The sequence below is a fragment of the Ochotona princeps genome, chromosome 4, assembly GCF_030435755.1.
Source record: "Ochotona princeps isolate mOchPri1 chromosome 4, mOchPri1.hap1, whole genome shotgun sequence".
Lineage (NCBI taxonomy): Eukaryota > Metazoa > Chordata > Mammalia > Lagomorpha > Ochotonidae > Ochotona > Ochotona princeps.
In genome coordinates, this window is record NC_080835.1 from 67,796,251 (window position 1) to 67,816,445 (window position 20,195).

Genomic DNA, 20,195 nt, shown 5'->3' on the forward strand with positions numbered 1-20,195 from the left:
TAAATAAGGATTTTGAAAGTACAGCAATAATCATTCCCATCATTAAAGAAGCAGAAAGATGATGTCACCTCCCACTTGTCCTGAAACCTGAGTCCTATGCATGTCTATGCTTTACACTAGTGCTTCTCCACTGAGGGAAGTTCAGACTCTAGTGGAATATTTGACGATGTCTGGAGTTACTTCTAATTGTCACAACTTGTGGGTAAAAGCTAAATACTGCCAAACATCCTACCTATCACAGAACAGCAACCAACAGCAAAGATTCATCAAGACCAAATTAGTGACAATGCCAAAAGTGAAAAATCTCTTTTTGAACTATTCAACCTTCAAACAAAAATATGTTTTCTGACAGAAGTATGTGGTAGCAAGCAACATGCAGGGAATTATAAAATCATCAAATGGTGATTTGTTTTATTAAAATTTATTCATACACTTGCTGGGAATATAGTTTGTAACAAAAATATATATCCAGTTACCATATGTTTCTATTGCATTGAAATTGGCTAGTTCAAACGTGATAAAGGAATTTGGTGTTTTCCCAGTGTAAGAATTCAGGGCATACTCTCAATTAAAGTGTCGTATACCAGCCCAAAGTCACATCTCCCTCTCTGATATGGGTCTTTTCTCTTTGTAATCTGAGAAAGAATCAGGATGGTGAGCAACCATACATTTTAGGCCCAGCACAATGGTTCAGTTGGCTATACTCCATTTCCAAGCACCAGGATCCTATATGGGTGCTGGTTCATGTCCTAGCCTCTGCTTAGCATCCACCTCCATGCTTGTGATCTGAGAAAAAAGTAGAGCAAGGAGTAAAGCCTTGGGACCCTGCAACATGGGGAAAGACCCAGAAGAAGCTCCTAGTTCCTGCTTCAGATCAGCTCAGCTCCAGCCATTATGGTCATTTGGGGAGAGAGCCAGCAGACAGAAGATTGTTCTGTCTCTCCTTCTCTCTGTAAACTTGCTTTTTCAATAAAATAAATAGATCCGTTTTTTAGAAAAAAAAAAAAAAGAAAACATTCCTTTTAATGTCCTCAAAAAGTTGGATACTAAAAGAAAATATGGCTTTAGAGTCAACAAGATTTTAAACTTCATTTACACTGGAGATTAAGAATACCTTATTTATCTCCCTATTTCCTTAACCTTCCAAAATTCAGTCATTATTTGACTACTCACTGTTTCTGTGAGTTCAACTTAATCACTTACATATCATTTTTAAAGACAACCATAAAACAGTCCAATTTTATACAAATCAATTCAAAGTATTAATTTAAAAACTATTCTATTCATTTAAAAGCAGACAAATGGACTCAAAAATATTTCCTATCTGTTGCCCTACTCTCCACAGTCCCAAAGCAGACAGGGTCTTGTCAAACCAAAGCTAAGAGCAAAAACCACAATCCAAGTATACTGAGTGAGTAGCAGAGAGTCAGAAATTTGAGCCATCACCTCCTGCCCCTCATAGTACACATCAGTAAGAAACTGGAATTGATTGCAGGGACAGCACTTGAGATGACTGTGGACATCTGAAGTAGTATGTAACTGACCACAAAAAATACCTAACCTTAGTGTAAAGTCAATGAATTTCACATGTATCTGAGAAAATGTAGTGTTTGTTAGTCCTTGCTTTCTTAACTATGTGTAATGCTACCCAGAGTTCACATATAATATTGTCACAAATGGCATGGATACTTTTCTTTATTAAGACAGAATCATATGCCCGTATATGTCTCTATATTACCAACAGGTAATGGAAGTGTGGTAATTATATATATGCATTTTTATATTACATACTTACCTATCTATGGTAAATAAAATGTATATTACACATATATTAAAATCTATATGATACATATGTTTCAATGTCTTCGGTTCACAGACTATCAATCTGTTGTGTGTAATGCTTCATTGAACATGAGAGTGTGTATACATATATATAGAGAGAGTATATTTTAAGTGTGAGGCAAAATACAGTTCAATAAGTTGGGACATTCACTTTAGAAACAAAGTTTGGAATCCCTTGAAAGTATACACATATTTACCAAATTTTCTACCCAAGAAAATTAAAAACACATCTATATATTTGCTTTTATATAAATATTTAATCAGCGCTATTCATAAGTTTAAAAATAGTAACATACTCAAATTTCATCTTACAAATAGTTTTTTAAAAGTGGCAAAATTATAACAATGGACCGTTGTTAAGCCATGGAAAGAGAAAGGTCCCATAATGGTATAATATGGATGAAACTGAAAGCGTTATGCTAACTGAATGAAGCTAAAGGCAAATGTGTCACGATATACACTTGTGTTCCTCTAGAGCCTACAGAAGGGCAAATAAGTAGGTGCTGAAATGGATGTATAGCTGCCAAGGACTGGGGAGTGACTGATGATGGGGTGATGCAGTTGTTCTAAGATAGTAATTTTTGTTCTCAGCTTTATAAATATACTGAAGCCTCCAGATTGTATAGTTCAAAAGAAAGATTTTCATAGTATGCGATATGCTACACCTAACACAATTCATATCATTCTTAGCCCTTGGAAAAGTGATTCTTTATCTTAGACTCTGTATCTGAGTGATTCCAACTGCAATTTGTGGTTTTGTAACGGAAGTTCACTTTTCCTAAGGACGACTTTGACTGTCCCCTTGGGATGGCAAAGTTTCAGGGACCTCTCCTACTCACATTTTCAGAATAGACTATTCCTCTCACTTCTGCAAGAGTCCACATCTTCAGTCATGTCATCCCTTATAAGCTGGCCTGGGAATGCCATAGGTCCAGATCAGAAGGCACTGAAAGTTGAAAGAGAAAGCCCCTTTTTCTTTGATCAAAAATATAACTTTATTAAGCTACTACATACATAGTGAGAACAAATATTCTATTTTCTTGTATCATCAATGCTGAAATTCCTTCAGCATTACCAAGGAAATGGTATTTTGAAAAAGTACATCTACTCTCAATTTCCAACTAATACCAATCCATCATTGTTTCCATTCAGGTGTTCAACTACACCAGTAACAAGAATTTTAAAAGAAGAAACTATAAGAGCACTAATATTCCCACATCTTAAACTTCACTCTTACAATCCAGTGCCTTTTCTTCACTCTTCTCTTTTTCTATGCATTTATTTATTTATTACTGGAAAGACAGATGTACAGGAAGAAGGAGAGGCAGAGAGAAAAATCTTACATCCTCTGGTTCACTCATAAATGGCCACAATGTGCAGAGCTAAGCCAACACAAAAACAGGAGCCAGCAGTTTCGTCTGGGTCTTCCTCTTGGGTACAGGAAACCAGGGCATTGGGCCATCCTCTATTGATTTCCCAGGCCCCAAGCAGGGAGGTGGTTGGAAAGTAGAGCAGCCAGGACTAGATAAGCACCCATATAGAATACTGGCATTTGAAAGTAGAAAATCAGCCAGTTGAGCCAAGGCATTGACGTCCACTCTTCATCTTACACCCTTTGCCAGTCAATACCTGCCAGGGAGGGAAGTAGACATACATTTTTAAACAGTCAGCTTGGAATCCCATATACCTTACTAGGTAGGACACAAAGATTAGTTACTCCTCACTAAGGTATTGAAGATTTCTCTGCACACCCCTCCTAAAACTGTTCTGCTCCTCAATTGTTAACATATTGCATGTTTGAGTTATAAGCCTGTTTGGACTATCCTAAAATTCACGAAGTTCAGCAAAAATCATGCTTGAATACTATAAGCTCCTAAATATAAAAATGAAAATAGACACAAGACAGCTGAATAGTACCCTATAACCATTTTAAGGTGCATAGCAGCTGCTTGTGTATAAACTAAAATTGAAATGTCAACGAAGTAGTCACAGGATGTGGTTAAGAATTTGCATTTTCTAACATATTGGTCACTCAATACCATGTTAATTAACTATGATGTTGTTAATTTCCATGTTTCTTCCTGTTGTTGAAGTTGTGTAGTGATACCTTATTGGTGGGGATGATATTTTGCCAGCTCTACTTTCTTTTATTTTTTTAAAGATTTATTTATTTTTATTGGAAAGACAGATATACAGAAAGGAGGAGAGACAGAGAGGAAAATCTTCCATCCAGTGGTTCATTCCCCAAGCGGCTGCAATGGCTGGAGCTGAGCCAATCTGAAGCCAGGAGCCAGGAGCTCTTCTCGGTCTCCCACGCAGGTGCAGGGTCCCAAGGCTGTGGGCCATCCTCGACTGCTTTCCCAGGCTACAAGCAGGGAGCTGGAAGGGAAGTGGAGCTGCCGGGATTAGAACCAGCCCCCATATGGGATCCTGGTGCATTCAAGGTGAGGACTTTAACCACTACGCTATCGCTCCAGGCCCCCAGCTCTACTTTCAAACCAAGGATGGTCTCCCAATGAAACTGTTGAATTTGTCTGGACAATAAGATGCGGACTCTGCATGGTCCATGCCCATAATGAAGGAATCATGACTGGTTATGAACTGTACTACTATAACAATATGGAGGAATGCAATATTGGGGGAGGGTTGGGGGAGGGGCTGGAGGAATCCCAGAGCCTATGAAACTGTGTCATAAAATGAAATTAAAAAAATTTTTTTCTCAAAGTTTCTTCCCTTAGAATGATAAAGTTCCATTCAACTAGAATGGTGAAACTTTTAAGACATTTACTACAAAGGGAAAGAAGTGTGGAGAAGATAGTGGGTGCTGAAACCTGAATTGACTTCCATATCCAAAATATTGATGACAGGCATGGGCAATGGGTGACATCATGACACAACCTGCAACATGAGAGTCGTTTCCACGTTGCTGGCATCAGAGATGACTGGAAGCATCAGAGGCTCATCTTGTCACAAAAATGCAAAAACTAAAGAAGAAGAAAAAAAACTAAACATGATATTGTATATCTTTCCTGTAGATTTAGTTATCTAGCAATTGTCTTCATGCCACCATGAATAGATGCTCACTATGTGTGAAAAAAACAATTTGAATTGTTTCCCTGATACAAAATTAATGCAACCAGGTGGCTTTTAGAGTAGCAGTTAGCTGCCATGTGGAATACCCACACCCAAAATCAGAGTGCCTACAATTGGCTCCTAGGTTTGCTTGTGTTTTGGGTTCCTGCTAATGCTATTAGAGTCAGCAGGTGTTGACTCAAATACCTGCACCCCTGTCACTCAAATGGGAGGTCAGAACTAGTTCCAGTCTCCTGACTCAACTGGACCCAGCCCCAGCTGTTTCAAGTCTGCAGAAAATGAAGCAAAAGGGAAGAAGACTCAGCCTTTAAGATAAAATAAAGGACCCAGGATTGTGGTGTTGGAGGTTGAGCCTCTACTTTGAAAACTAACATCATCTTTTGGAGTGCTGTTTTGAGTCCCAACTGCTCCACTTCCAATCCAGATCCCTGCTAATGTGCCCAGAAAACAGCAGATGATGATTAAAATCTTTGGACCCCTTCCACCCACATCTGACCCACTAATGAGGTTCCATGCTCTTGCTTTGTCCTGGCCCAGTCCCAGACATTGTAGCCATTTCCCAAGAGAAACGATGGATAGAAGAATTCTCTCATTATCACCATCTTTGTCAGTTTTGCAAATAGAAAAATAAATCTTGAAAAGAAACAAAAATAAATAAAATTGTAAAACATGAATACAACCAAATCAAAGAGCATGTTTTGACCTAAATTTTAAATGTTAATGTATTACTTCCCAATTATGTCACCAGCATTATACCTGTTATTCCCACTCTTCCTTTCCATAATCATCTCCACCCACTGCCTCAGATGAGGTGGCAAAATAAGTAGAAAGACAGATACGTTGTGCTGAGCTCCACCAAACTCAAGTGCTAGTCACACTCCACAAACAACACAGCAGGACAGCTCATCAATAAATGCTAGAGAGTACCAGGCTTGCTTAAGGAAACCAAACAAAGAGCTTGCCTCCATCTAAATCTCTTTCAAATCAAAGCAGCCCAGGTTGTACTACAATAGCTTGAGTGTCATTATTTAAAGGACTAAATACAATCCAACCCTACTGCCTTACATGGACATGAGGCAGTTCACAAATAAGCACTCAGAGGAGAGTCTGATGCACACAGCACCAGCTCTTAGCCTTTTGTGTCATGATATAGGTTTTTGGGAAGAGAATTTTTTCTTAACTGCATGCTATATAATATGTTTATTAACTTGAAGAGAAGGAAAGAGAAATCAATTTAATATTTACTGAGCGATATAAAATGCCAGGCCCCACGGGAGGCACATAACTATGGAGTGCTTAACCAAAGCAACAGCTGAAAACAAGAAGCAGAAATAAGGCCAGATATTGAGCCAGAGTCCAAGAATCTGCTGTTACTGAAGCATTCTCAGCGCTCATGACCACCAAAGATCCAGACCTGTGTCAGTAACCTGTGCTCCCCTTGAGTCATTCATTTAGAGCCATCATAAGCTGAACTAATTAAGTTTCCTAACACAACTGCTACTTTTAACACAGAGGAAACTAAGAGGAATTCCTTCTACAGGGTTATCTCACCTAAATGAAGCAGACTCCCTGAATTCTGTTAGCCACTTCGTGACTGCAGCAAGTGCAGGACTACAGCATGAGGACCCAGCACTTGATTATAAGCAAAATCTGTCTATATCTCATGGAGTTAGTATTCTTCGATCAAAGATAGAGCATATAACTGAAAATTCACACGATGCTGAATGCTGCCATATAGTCTAAACAAGGTGACAATGCAACCAAAAAGGCAAAGATTAATTTTCACTGCAGCTTTCCAGAAAGACTTCCCAAAGCTGACCTTCAGCAAAGCCTAAGTAGCAAAGGACATCCTTTTGTAGAAAATGAAGTCTTCAAAGGCCTACACGTTTAAGACGTTATGTGGATTACTTGATTAGGAAGAACATGCCTTTGCCTTTCCTTTGAATACGATGATTGCTAGCTTACACTGAGGGATGTTAGTAAACCTGGCAGCTGTCACATTTGGATGAATGTTAACACTGATACTGAAATATTTAGAAGGGATTCACCAAGAAACGAGAAGTCAACAGCGTTTGTGGAAAATGTCTTAATATGATCAACACTATCTTCAAAGAGTAATGATGAGCTAGGAGAAGCAGGCAGGACTTGTCAAAGTGACATTCTGCTGAGTCTTAGATACAAATTTGGAAAATAAAAAGGCTGATACTTTCCCTAAAAAAATGAGAAAAGATATAAATGCAGCAGAGCACAGGGTACATTTTTAGCAATATCTCAAAATTTAGTTTTCCAAAAACTAAATACCACATTTGATGAAGGGTTTGATGCAGATCCTGAAACATTTTAAGGACAAAACAAACAAAAACAACAAACCTCATAGAATTTTTTTAGGAGATGGTGAAAAGCTCCCAAAGATTTTGGTTAGGATTTTTTTTGAAGATTCATTTATTTATTTTTATTTCAAAATCAGGACTACACAGAGAGGTACAGAAGGAGAGGGATGGAAAGAAAGAGAGGGTGAGAGAGAGGAAGTGTGGTAGAGACAAGGAGAGAGAGAGAGAGAGGGAGAGAGAGAGAGAGAGAGAGAGAGAGAGAAAACTTCTATCTGCTGGTTCACTTTTCCAGCTCATTGCAATGGCGAGGGCTGTGTGACGCCAAAGCCAGGATCCAGGACGTTCTCCCAGGTCTCCCACACAGGGGCAGAGTCCTAAGCACTTGGCTTTCCTAAGCTGTTTTTCTAGATGCAGTAGCAGGGAGCTGCATTGGAAGTGGAACAGTTAGGTTTTGAACTGGCACCTTGTAATACAGTGTGCTGACTTCACAGGCTATACCACAATTCCAGCCACGTTAGAGGTTTTGGATCAGTTTTGCTTAATGAAGTTGAAATGTAAACCAAAAAAGGATGGTTTAGAGAAAGACTGAAAAAGAGGAAATCAAAGGAATATTGTAATAATAGTAGCCTGAGCACATAATTAATTTTATAAACACTATTTCGCTTTTGAGGTCTAAGGTTAGTCTAGCTTCATTGTGTGTGTAACTGAATAACATGCTACAGCTCACAGCTACAAAACAGAAAAGCAGAGACACATCCCTTTTCATCTAAAACTGTATTAGAAATCCCAGCACAGAACACTTGATATGCAGTATTCAGTGAAAATACTGAACTATTCATTTGATTAATTATAAAAGTCACTAAACTATATTTATCTCAAGACCTAGATATGATCTGTTCAAAAATAGTTTTCTAATTATTATAGATCAAAATTAACAACTTTTTCTTTGTCTCAAGTTCAGCTGGAAATATGTCATGCTCCAAATTTAGGGAGAGCCAGGAAATGCACCTGACTCAGCCTCGTGTTTATTGAGAACATAGTACCCATCCCAGAGAAAAGATTTTCTAAACATAGAATGGATGAATGAATGAATGAATAGATGGATGGATGAATGAATAAATGAATAATATTTGCTAACCTTTCCTCTCATTTTCAGCACAGCTAAATCTCAATGAATTTTCATGAAACACCCAAGGCATATAATTGACTCAGGATTCTCAATCAGATAATTCCTTCCATTTTCTTTTGTGATGAGAATCTTTATTGGATGTGAATTAATTTAATCAGCACATTCATATTCTCTATAAAAGCTCAGGGGCTCTACGGTACTGCATTTTTCAAAAATCAAATTACATCACATAATAATGATCATTAATTTCCTAAAATCAGGATCATTGGGTATATGAGAAGCATTATTTAATGTTCTTTTGGATGTTTTCTTTCTGTGTTAACGGTTTTGATGGACTAGATCTACTTATTATCAGAAAATGTACTGTACTTAAAAATTCAGTATGTTATTACATAAAAATGATGCTTACACCAACTTATCCCACTGTATAAAATCATATCATCAATATAGGATTCCTTTGCATCAGTAAAGGTTTCTTTTTAAAATGAAACAGGTCTTGTCAAGGAATGTAAATTATCATGGGAGTATAAGATATAGAGTCACCTTGCTTTTGTCTTTTCTGCACAGCATGAAAACAGAGTCAATATTTATTCAGCAGCATCCACACAGTAGGTCTTGTACTAAAGATTTCATATTCATCATCTCATTTAATATTTAAAACTGTATGAAATTACTTCTTTAGTGGTGAGTCACTTAAAATTCAAAGTTGATAGGTAAGTGGACAAAAGGAAGTAGCTGAGCTGGGATATGAAATTTCTCTCTTCTGACTCAGAGGTTTTTTCACTCTTTAGTGCTACCTCCTCTCTTTTATACACACAATTTCACTGGATTTTTATTTGGAATACAAGTATGACAGGGGATATAATAGGAGACTGAACTTCTAGTGAACACTTGGGGTGACTGAAAGGATTCCAGGAGAAATAGAGGTTGTCACAAGAGTGACCAATCACACAAGACTCTAAATCAACTTTGTTTATGTGATGGTTGATTGTTAGCTGATACAAGCAACTGTTTACTGACAAATGTCATTCTTCATACACACTATAAGCCATTAATTGCAAAAACACATATGGCAACATACTGTTTTTCTACCTTGTTAAAAAATCATATATTGAGAATGTTTTCCCAAATTTTAACTGGTTTACATATCGCTGATTCTGAAATATTTGTGAGGGAACATTTCAAGACCTAAGGTATAGATTGTGAAGGTAGAATGGAAACCACACAGGCACATGAAAACTGCAAGAACATTTGGACCTGACTCCCAGACACAGGCCTCTTAACCTCATTAAGAATGATATGTGAAAGACAGCCTAAGTGTGACAATCAAACACGCATCCAAGAGAGTGAGTGGGCTGCATAACGCACTGTGTGCCTTTCCTAAGATGGGTGAAATCAGCCTAGATTTCTGCCAAGTGCCATCTCTTGGCAGCTTTTCACCTTCAATTTTAGAAAACTCACTTTGGAAAAACTGCAATTTTATATTTTTTCAGTATAAATTAATTCACCACTCAATTTTCATGTTCACTAATAATTGTGGGATTATAACAGGGGCGGGATGTCAAGAAGAGAATTTAAAGAACAAACATATTTAGATAAAAAAAAAACAAAGAATTTGATCCTTGTTTGATATTTTTACATCTGAACGGAAAGTCTCAGCCCCAGCTCTCCTACAATCTACCCCTCTGTGTGGGAAATGGCTCCTCTGAAACATGTACATTTTTTTGTGTGTGGTATATGCAGTAGAGTTGCCACTTCCCAAGACACCACGGGATCAATACTTCAGGGCACCCTAGTGCACTGTATTATTGTTAACGCCCTACTGGCTGGAATTCAGATTTCCATTTAATTGTGTTCTTATTTAGAATATCTGCTGCACCTGCAGCCAGCTTGATCAGTAGTAGCTATTTGCTGATATTATGTACATCTATGAACAATGAAAACTTTAGGGAAAAAATGTTGGCAGAGATGCATACATCATAAATTACAAGATGATAACCTCTCACACGAAAGGAAAGTCTTCAAAAATGAACCCAGTGATGTAAATATTGAATTTACCAGCCATGCCCTATCCCTACGGAGTCTGGACAAAAGGCCAAGTCTTAAATGGCAAAAGGGATGAGCTTCTTTCTTTATCTGTATTCACTTTCCCTTTTATTTCATTCCTGGGAAAGAGAAATGCCAGAGGAGAAGCTTAAAACAGATTAGCCTGTGAGTACTGCATATAGGCTATTACATCATAACTGTCTTTGAAAACTCTCAAACAGCTGACCTGTTTATATTATGAGACAGGGTCAATTTCCATTCTAGCAACTCTTTTGATGTTTGTGAATACTAATGCTCTCCCCAGAATTCTGGCTTTAGAATAACAGCAATTGAACCATTCAGCCTTCGCTGATGCAATCTTTCTGCAACTAGATAGGATTCTATACATGGATTTCATTGAGCCACAGAGCTTCACATGATCAAAAGCTTTGCTCGAGCAATCAGTAAATGATGTTTTGAATAATACAGTCACATTGCTGCCTAGTTTCCTCACTACACACTGAGACTGTGTGTGCGTGTACATTTGTGTGTGTGTGTAATATAAAGCCACAGTATTGCTGCTCTTGGAACTCAGGAGGATGAAATGTCAAAATGATACAACAGAGTCATTTTCATGGCAAATATCTGAGAAAGCGAAAGGGATCTACAACTGGAGAAAATACTCTACAGACTGTGTGCCTTCAGTGTAAGCAAGATGCTGATTGGACTTGTATTGCCATATTTTGCCAACCATGAAAACTAGCAAAACCCTTGACCTAGGCCCCGGGTGTCTTATTTCTAAAATGGAGATGACATCATGAGTTTCTCAAGGTTACAAAGCAGAAAAATAAACAACAGAAAAATAACAACAATTATAATTGTCAACCTTTACTGGAAAATTCATGCTTTCAAGACAATTTATGAGCATTATCTCAAAACATTCTTCACGCCAGTCTCATGAAGGGAGCACTATGTGTATTCCATTCCACAAATAAAGAACCTAAGACTTACAACGTTCAAAGATAAGTAAAAGATTTTTTATACATACCTACTCCCCTTAAAAGTAAACTGATCAACTGAGTCATGGTTTTCTTCCTATGCAGACCTAAGCTAATGCAGGTTGCTTAACAAAGAGACATTTTTCATTAAACATTTATTTTTGAATGTTAGCATTGGAATTTCTTCACATTTGCACAGTAGCCAAGCCTCAAAGTAGCAGTTTGGGTATTTTCCTCCCTGGTCACCATCCTCTTCAACACTTCTCAGTACCAAACATCTCCACCTCACTAACAAGCCTATGCCGTGACCAGAGAATGCTGCTTCATAGGAATGGATTTTAATCTGTTTCCCTTATATTCTAACCCTAGACCCTCTGCCCATTTTATTTTTTAATTGAAGCAGTTGGTACTACTAGTTACTTTGAAAATGTATTTTAAAAAGAAACATTGACTCTCTGTTCTCACATAAGCAATACAGACTCCAAATATTCTTCCCTCCCTGACTCAGTCTTCTACTAGAAGCTTCCCTGCTACTTCCCCCCACTTGCACAGGAAAGGTCTTGCTACTCAAATGGAGGCAAATTATAAATTATTTAAATTCTATTTAAATACCTTTCTGGAGTTTAATCTTCCTCAGCCAGCTGGGCACCAAATGCTTGATAGCTTCAGTGTTGTACTGGCAGGTGAATCAGACACAGAGTCTTCCAATGGAAATACTAACTCTAAAAGGTTAATCACTGAAATTATTATTTGCTCCCTTTAGGGCAGGTAGGAGACCTGAATTAAAGACATTTTCCTGCAAAGCAAGGGATTCTTTTTTATGGCAATAGTCTCAAGGTTCAAATGGATTAAAATGTTATAGTATTTTTATTCCACTTTGAGATAGCAGAAAAATATTTCAGCTCTACTGTTAGATGGTCATTCTCAAATACTGTGCTACTTGTGTGTGTCAAATCTTCAGCTGTGTAATGGGTATCATATTTATATAATCAAGTGAGCTACAATTAAACAAAACATTTTATATAAGAATGTGAATACTTTAATATAATTACCAATTTAGTAAAGGAGATTGGGCCATGTGGTGAGAGAAAAACATTGCAAAGGAAGAGATAGAAATTGCTCTCCAGAAGGGAAATTATCAGTCATTTCCTTTGGGAAAAGTCCAGACATTAGCTTCCTAATGAGAAATAAACTGTATGTATATTGTTTTTCTTATATCTACAGCTTTTAATAACCCTTAAGATAGTCCTGTGATGCATATAGATAATACATCACCACAGGTGACCAGCATAGAAACAGAGATTAGAGGATATTAACTCCCAAATCCCCAAGTTCACTAAACCCACAGAGAAAATGCTCAACTACACATGATCGAATAACCTTGAGTTTCAGTTCCATTACCCATAAGTTTTCAATAATAATTACTATTTTCAACAACTTCTCTCCAGAGAAACTATATACAAATGTATGAATGTTTGTATGTGTATTCTATGCAATGTCTAGAGGTAGATAAATTTCATAGATAGATATGTAGCTATGCACATAGATATAGATAAATAAAGGTAAATATTAAGGAACTGGTCCAGAAGTTGTCAGAAATGGCAAGACTGAACTCTATATGACCAGCCAAGAAGCTGCAAATCCAGCTAGTCCTGATGCACATTTCATTCTTCCTCAGGAATCTTGGTTTTTTGTTTGGATGAGGTTCATTCGCACTATTGACATAAAGTCAACCAATTGTAAAAATTAATCACATCTACAGAATGTCTTCACAGCAACATTTAGACAGCTATTAGATCAAATAACAGGATACCACACCATAGACACATTTACACAATAAAATTGGCCATCATGATACCACACAGAGTTCTTATAAAATGCAGAATTACTATGTATGTGGTTCATAATGGCAACAACTAGAGATTAGCACAAGACAATCTGGGAATCAACAAGCCGCTTTAGATAGATACAGGGATTTATAACAAAATTCCCAAGAGAGGATAATGTTTCAACAAGTCCATTGACCACTTCCTCATGTCCACACTCAGAGGTGGATTCAGGCATAGGCATAAAATTTCTATACTTTGGAAATCATTTTGAAATAACAGGCATTAAAAATGAGATATGCTGATTGGTGCAAAGGCTCATTTGGCTAATCCTCCATCTCCAGGCATGGCTGCTGTACTTTCCATCCAGCTTCCTGCTTGTGGCCTGGGAAAACAGTGGAGGATGGCCCAAAGCCTTGGGATCTTGCACTCACATTGCAAACCCAAGAGAAGCTCCTGGCTTCCGGCCTTGGGTTGGCTCAGCTCCATCCACTGCAGCCATTTGCAGAATAAACTAGCAGATGGAAGATCTTTCTTCTCTCCTTGTCTCTGCAAATCTATCAAATAAAAAAAAATCTCAAAAAAGTATGAATGGGGTGAATGCTTATTTATAATGATGAAAGAATCACAATAATTACAAATTTGAAGCAATTTTGCACTTAGTATTTAAGCAATCAGGAATCTTACATTGTCTTGTATTTACTCATTAAAGAGTGGTGAAAAAGAAATGAAATATTAAAATAGAAAATTATGAAAGAAACACGGCTAAATCAACACTGAACACGGTAGAAAAATATTTGATATAGAGCAAAAATTTCAGTAATTTTTTTCAGATCACACTCATGGTAATAACCAAGAAGAGATATATTTTGAATCACAGTAGGGGAGAGACTTCATGACTGGTTAGCAATCCAGAAAATAGTAACTTACACGATATTAGCAAAATATTTTAATTTTGATGCTTCTGAATTTGATAATACTTAAGGACTATCAGCTTTTTATTATGTACTTTTTGAAATTACATTCACTACGTTACTGAGAATCTTCCAGACAAGAGAGAAATGAGTTCTCTGCTTATGATTTTGTGTGTCTGATATTCAGAAGAATTCTCCATAGATCAGCTTTGACTCCACACATACTGAACTTCCCTTTGCCACTACCCATGCACTGCCAGTGAAGGGTCTCAAGGATATGGAATGTGCTCTTATCACAGGTAATTTCAACTTCCAGTCCTCAGTGTTTGGCCCCAACCAGTTGAGTCAACAATGAGCAAAGCAGTACTCTTGGAAGGTTTCCCTGCATCAGAATGACTAGCAATAATTTAATCTCCCAGAGAACTGATTGTGAATCACATGGTTCTGACTCAGTACATGAAAAAATATGTTAAATTCCTGGTAGTTTCATAGAAAGAGACACTGGATGCAAAAGCTTTTAATGAAATTATCTTTTTTTTTAATCACATAGTGTGTGTATTGTGTGAGTGCGTGTGTGTGCAGGCGTGTGGACATGTATGTCACTAAGTGATCACAGATCATCAAAGACACTTATTTTACAAGTGAAGGGCTGCAAAATTTGACCACACATAGTTTCGTGATGAAGCAGCCACTTCCTCGTGTGAAGGAAAGCTTTTCAAAAAGTTTTTGTAAAATCACTTCATCACACGCTGGGCTGCATCTCAGTCTCCAGGTCTTCCCTGCGTGTACTGAAGTACTAGTAGAGCTCTAAAGACGGGCTGCTGTTGCTCACTGCGTCCTTTACAGCTGGATCAAACTGATCAGTGAGATGTCACTTAATAAACATTTCATACACAAACTAGTTATGATTCGTTAAAATATTTTATCACAAGATTTTTCAAAAGCATTTTGAAGACACACTTTTAAATCATTTTCACAATATTGTCATTTATTAATACAATTATCTTCAACAAATTAAAGAAGCGCAACACCTGGCATCATTATAAAGCCAGCTCTCCTGCAACTCCACAGATCTTTGAGTTTGATAGCTACAAATTATCCCCAATTTGGCAACTTTAAGCTACCTGGTTTATTCTATGGGTTGTGAGCCTGTTTCAGCTGTGTTGAGTGATGCCGGCTTTAGAGCTCCTTTGAGGCTATAAATAGTGGCTGGGGTGACATCATCTCTAATGCTCCTTTCTTCACCTGTCTGGGGCGTCAACTGGAAGATCCCAACAGCAGAGTTAGCACAGCTGTGAATCCGTGGCATCTTTTCTGTCTTCTTGTATCTGCTCAACTCTCTCTACCAGGAGGCTTCTGGGAAGCTGGAGCTACACATTGGTTCAGGTTCTCAAGGTGCATGTCCCAAGAGAACACCTAAGGGAAGTTATTTTGCCTTTTGCAAAACATGCAGGGTAGCTTCTGCTGCATTCAGTTGGCTGAAGCAGTGACAAAGATTCCTCAGTTTTGAAGGGTATGAATACAGATCCCACATCCTATGTCACAGTATAATATCACTTGATAAAATGCACTCATATTGGTATGGACATCCTGGAAATAACATATATCACAAGCCGAGGTTTTAGAAATATTTTTGAAAATCGTGAGGCTTTTAAGTTCTTGCTAATATTTGCTGTTCCTTTTGTGCCATATCATCAAGAGCCCCGTCTAATGAAATAAAGCGTAGCTGCCCAGGCACACCATGCTTGCCTTGCAGTCCTCGTACACTTTGGCAGGTGATGTTGCTTCTTGGAATATCTGACAGACATGGTCTTTTACAGTTTGACTAAATCCTCCTGGAGTTTCTTTCAGGCAGGCCAACCACCCATCACCACTGTCCAAAATAGGGTGGGAAAAAAGTTAAAACTAATAGTAGCACAGTTCTCTGCCAGATTTAACCCATGATTGTGTAATAGGCAACTTCTGTGGCTCTTCGATACCTGAGGCCCTGGGCATTTACGCTGCTGCCATGGTGCTGGTGGCTGGTGGGCGGTGGGAGGGAGGGCTGGGGCGGTGAGGACAGTGTTAAGGTCTGGGAAGTTCTCTTGCCTCAAGGTAAATAGTTCATTCTGGTCATCCCTAACTCTTTACACAATGCAACTTTCAGATTCCTATGAACTTTCTTGTGATAGGATATGAAGTTTAAAATGTATAAATGGAACAAATCACTACCAGTTGCAAACGAGATAAAGGGAGCAGCATAGGATAAATAAATTCCGTCTCCTTTGTACCTTGTTCCCACTGATGGTCAGTCTGGAGGTACTGTATTGCTATCCTGGAGACATCCTGCAAAGCTGGGCTGTTGTGCTTACGGAGTGTGGCCCCTCACATCGCAGCACTATGTAGCACGAGTTTTTCTAATTGCTTTACTTGTTTCTTCATTGCCAACATCCTAGAGGGACTTCTCCCAAAGAACGCACCAGCAATCAATCCTTTCCTCAGACTGTATTTCGGACAACCTAGGCTAAAACTGAAATTGCTACTACGTTCATCATTCCTTTCATTTTAATCACAAGGAAACTAAGAGTTAAAGAGGAGAAACATTTCAAGTCTCTCAGACCTGATTTAAAAAATTAAGATTTCAAATAAGGTTTTTGTTTTACAGCTACAAAGTCTGCTTTTCCTTTTTTCTACAACCCCCTTCTAGCTGCTTCCTCTAGAAGAAAGAAAACCAAAAAACAAGACGATAACTGCACCAATAAATTAAAACAAAAAACAAGACGGTAACTGCACCAATAGATTAAATTGTGGTAATTTAATACAAGTGTTTATGCGGTAATAAGTATTAAGTTATAAATTAAACAACAATAATTTTATTTTGCATAATAATAGCTAACACTTATTGAGCCCTTAGTGTGTGCCAGGCTCTTTCTAAAGGTAATTTATATAAACTGATTTAATTTCATTTTAATCCAACCTAATGATTTTTATTAATTTATTTCCTTCTTAATTATTTTAAAGGGAGAGAGAGAGATCTTTGATTCATGGGTTCACTTCCAGACGCCTGCCAGTAGCTGGGGATGAGTTGGGCTGAGGTCAGGATTCTAGAGCCAGGTGGCAACAATACATGCAATTGCCTCGGGGGATGGAATGTTAGCAGGAAGCTAGAATTAACATCAGAGTTAACGAGATTCAGGTATCCCAAGCACTTTTTTAATCAGAATGCCAAACACCTACCCACAACGTGATAGTTTAAGTCGTATTAGCACCACTCTACCAGAGCATACCATGGCACAAAAGATTTAATGACAAAGTATCCACAGATACAAAATGATGGCGTCTCTGCATGCTTCCATTTCCTTGTATTTTAAATATTAAATTAAGTGTTTTCATGCCAATTTATACATTCTCAGAAAAAGTGATGAGGGGGTCCCGGTACGGTAGCCTAGCGGCTAGAGCACTTGCCTTGCACGCGCCAGTATCCCATATGGGTGACAGCTCTAATCCTGGCAGCTCCACTTCCCATTTAACTCCTTGCTTGTGACCTGGGAAAGCAGTCAAGGACAGGACAAAGCCCTGGGACCCTGCACCTGCACGGGAGACCCAGAAGAGGCTCTTGGCTTCAGTTTAGCCATTGCAGCCACTTGGGGAGTGAATCAGCGGATGGAAGATCTTCCTCCTCCGTCTCCCCTCCTCTCTGTATATCTCACTTTCCAATGAAAATAAATGAATCTTTCTTTTAAAAAAAGAAGTGATGAGGTGTACAAAATACTTGGATAAGTGAAACAGGAAAAAGCTTTAAGTCTATACTTTTGATAACTGGAGTGGGGGATATTCTAACACACGGGTAGATTGATCAGAAAATCAATCTTAATACTTGGGCTTCATTCAACTATAGGCACTACCAGTCAGAGCCACCTGCCCCAACAGACAGTGTGAGTAAGTATGCAAACTTCTCTGGAGGAAATCCCACTGCTTTTCCTGTCTGCAGGTCACCCCTACACATGTCAACAGAAACTCACTAGCCTTGTGTCCTTTTAATACTATAGCAGATTCATTTCCACACCTGTTTTTTTAAATTCATCCAAAATATTACATTATATCAATAAAGTTCACGTAGAAAGAATTACAAATGCCATGCCGCAACCACTCAACTATTTTCACAGTTCTGATTAGAGGTGAGCAATGTTTTTTTTTACGTACTTGTAACTACAGTGCAAAAGCAAAAACGTTTTGTAAGATACCCTTTAAAGCATGCTTTTAAGAGAAGCTGTCCATATTGAGCAGCTACTTAGAAGATCATTCCTTCACTTACTATAATCCTTTTCACTGTACCCTTCAAAGGAAACAAATCAAAACCTGGGTAATCCGTTTCTACATACCTTCGTAATTCCCTAAATCAGCCAAATTTCAGGGGCCCCTGGAAACTAACAGAAGAAACGCACATGGTGTAAGCAAGAGCCCAGAGAGGGAGAGAAACATACTTAAGGTGATCTTCAGATTTTGATGCATTTATTGAGCCATTTCACCACGGACCTCTTTGAGCACACTCCTAACTTCCCCCATTTAACAGAAGCTCTGTCAGGCCACTGTTGATTGGTTCCTGGGCAAATCTATCACATTCAGGCTCTGATGACTCCCTAACTGGTTCACCTGGAATACTTCATTACCATAGACCTCAACCAATTAGTTGAACTCCTTCCTTCAGAAATGCAATAGAATCCAAGCCCGCCAATCCTGACAAACACCCCCTTGCAGGGCAAGTAGTCCCCTTTTGGGACAGTCCCTCCAGCTACCAGATTTCTCTGCTTCTTTCAATTAACTTCCAGCATGATGCTTATTCTTTGAACCTGTGCCTCATTTTTCGCGGTCATAAGACACCCCCCAAAAAAAGGCAGAGAAGAAAAGCTATAATAGAAAACCAAATTTCAGAAAGAACCTGGCAAAGACAGGCTGTGAACCAATATGAGAGGAGACACTAACTATGCAGAGCTGTAACACACGTCTGCAACACGATGAGCTATAACGCAGGAGATATTTCATTTCTAAAGAACCCAGGGGGAAAACCTGTCATACTTCTTAGGGATGCTATGTAGACCCACTCAACCGAAGCTGCAGAGTCCTACTGCCACTTACTCAGTGGTACCAACACCAGGCAGAGCATGCAAAAGCCTCAAGCCTCACAGTTGTCCTATTTTGCAGATCCACCTGAAAATTGTCCATCTAATCAATCTTATCATAATCTCCATAAGAGTAGGGAACATGTCTTTCTTATTGCTGTTCTTTAATAAATCACCTGTTGGAATTGGCACTTAATAGATCCTTCCCCAGGTGGATCTTTTGGCTTACTGAGTTAGCTGACAACTGAGACACTTAGAGCGACTGGATTTGAGTTCGCATCTTCTCTTGACTTCAACCTTTTACTACTAATATGCACCATGAGAGACAGAGCAGGTTATCACTTAAGTGGCTGGGTTCCTGTGGCGCTAGTTAGGGTTCTGGATTGAGCTCTGGCTCCCAACATTGAATCAGTGCCTTCCATTGACATTGTATTGCTGGAAATGAAGCACTTCCTAGCCCCAAACTGTAGCAACTTGTTCAGTCTCATTAGAAGCTGTCGCTGATCCTCAGTGGGACCATCCTGGTGAGGGAATCTGAGTACTCCTGCCTCTTTGTGATGAAAGGTAGACGAGAACTTTCCCTTCAGCCTGCCAGTACCATTTGATGAGACGACTGGAATCTTGTGTATCGTCCTCTTCCAGATGACATATGCCAAGGGTGATTTGGCATACAATATCTAGTTCTGCAGCATGGGAGGTAGACTGCAGTCTTATCTAATATCTTGCCAGCTAAAAGGGCAGGCGAGCTAGGTTATGCTTTATTTTTGGTTGCTGTTTGGCTGGAATAGAGTAGATTTTGCCAAAATGTCTTTATCCTACTATGGAACCTTTTTCTGTCTTCCTTTTTCATGAGGCTAAACGTCCATTCTTGGAGATTTTCTCTGCTTTTTGCTGATTCTGGCTTGAAGTCTTGTGCAGCAGTTTATCAGGGAAGCTGTT